The following is a 2,202-nucleotide window of genomic DNA, read 5'->3' as shown; positions in this document are numbered from 1 at the left end:
CCTTAACCACAAAGCCACCACTGCCCCATAAAATGTTTTTTTTTTTTTTTTTAGAAGTGCTTTTATAAAACCTTTAAATTGCCTGATTTTTAGTTTTGTCTGTTTGATTAAACAGGCCAAAAGGGTGAACACCACATTTTTTTGATGTTTTATTCTAGGAATGTGAGGGTGTTTTTTTGTTTTGTTTGTGTTTTAGGTGTTTAGGCTTTTGTACTTTTGGGTGTGACCTCATTTAAGGACAGATAAATTGGATGTTCTTTTCCTAAGGTTAGCTCGGGTAAGAACTCGAAGTTCCGGTAAGAAAAAGTTTTAATTTTAAAGACTTCCTTCTTGTAAGTCAACCCATTGTCTTTTTGGTCATGTGATTTCTTGGAAATTAGTCTGGGTGTGTGTTTTAGTCAGGGATATTCATATACCAGCTCAGTAGCAACAAATAAATAGCTTCTTAAGCTATTATTAGAATGTTATGTTATGTTATGACAAAAACAGATTGACACTCCTTTGTTCATAATCAATGACTTACTGTATTTTTTGTCAGACTTCCTGCAAACCTGACCTGAACTAAGTTTACCTTTCGTTTTCTACCATTTATTCATGAAATAGCCTCGACGAATGACAAATGAAAACTTAACAAACAACCAGCAGGAAACTTCAAGAGATTTTATTAACACATTACGATAAACTTCACAACAAAAACTAACTGAGTTTCTTTTCAAAGAAAGATACAGTTTTAAAAAGTTAGAACTTAATAAGATCACAAATAGCAATGGCCCTGTTCAAGTGTCACAGGGTACACACGGTGGTACAGTGGTCCCTCTCTCTATCACGGCTCTTCTTTCGTTCCTTGTCCACACTCGCTCTCAGCCGTCTTCACTCTCTCCTCACCCTTCACTTCTCTCTCTCTGCACCTCTCAGCCACGCCTCCCCAGGTGCTATATGGTTCTTTTTCATTTTTTTTTACTTTTACTTTTTTTGGGCATGACCTCATTTAAGAACGAAAGTAAATTGGATTTTCTTGTTCTAAGATGAGCTCTGGTAAGATCAGGTGTTTAATCTTGATTACTTCCTTTTTATCTGTCAACCTATTGGTTTTGTGATTTATTGGAAATGAGTCATAGTGAGTCTGGGTGTGTGTTTTAGTCAGTCAGTTATATAACAGTTCAGTAGCAGCAAATAAATAGCTATAATTATCCTTAAATTATCCTCTAATTAATCTTAGAATAATTTTCAGTACAGCGTGGATATTTTTTAGCAATATAGCAAAAAATAAACTACATACGAATGTTTTGGCTTTAATTTAATGTGGATTCTCATTTTGAAATTGAGATAAGCCCATTTGCGAACGATCGCTGGTAGCTCTGTTTACCTAGACAAGATCGTACACAGCATTCTATTTGCTAGTTGATGTACTCGGTGTACTGTGCATATAATTGTGTGCAAAAGGGTAATACAGTCCAGGGAGTGTTGATAACAGTGTGGGAGAGGTTTGTAAGGGGTAAATATATATGTAAATATTATAACTATCTCACCTTTATTTTGTTTTTTTCCATTTCGCGGTGATTCTTGGAACTACCAAGTAGTGGTCTTATGTAACTATGTAGCTATACTTGGTACACAAAATACAGTATTTGATAAAAGATACTCCGTATACATAATTCAGCAAAAGGTCATATTTTAGGGGAATTCCCTTGTATGGACATTGTTTGACTCCTGAACATGTGTTATGGTTCATATCAGATTATAAATCTAAAAATATGAAATATAATTTTCACCATTATAATATTTATTTTTAAAACAAAAAGAGGGTGATGTGGACCCACATTTGATGTTACAACATATGTGGGACATTGAACGTAAAACCAATGTCCTTTAGGACTGTGTTAGCACAAATGAGTTGTGTTGTTGGTTGGGATTTACGTAAAAGGGAGACAGCACAGGTTCAATCCTACCTTAGCCTTTTGTCTGTACAACTGCCTCTAGACCATACTGTACTTCATAACAGGTGTCACTACCGATTAATGAACCTTTCCTTCTATTCTTCTGTCACAAATCACCCCTGATGCTCATCTCCATCCTTCCCATGTTCTTCACCTCCCTTGTGGACTTTTTATTACCCTGGATGGTTGACCCACGGCAGAACTAATCCACATTTCCTACCTCTAATCTTTACACCTTTATTGTTCCACTTGCCTCACTTTCATT

Source organism: Cynoglossus semilaevis, chromosome 9 (assembly GCF_000523025.1).
Source record: "Cynoglossus semilaevis isolate Cse_v1.0 chromosome 9, Cse_v1.0, whole genome shotgun sequence".
In the NCBI taxonomy this organism is placed as follows: domain Eukaryota; kingdom Metazoa; phylum Chordata; class Actinopteri; order Pleuronectiformes; family Cynoglossidae; genus Cynoglossus; species Cynoglossus semilaevis.
The sequence above is the reverse complement of the archived record's forward strand: the minus strand, read 5'-3'. Positions refer to the sequence as shown.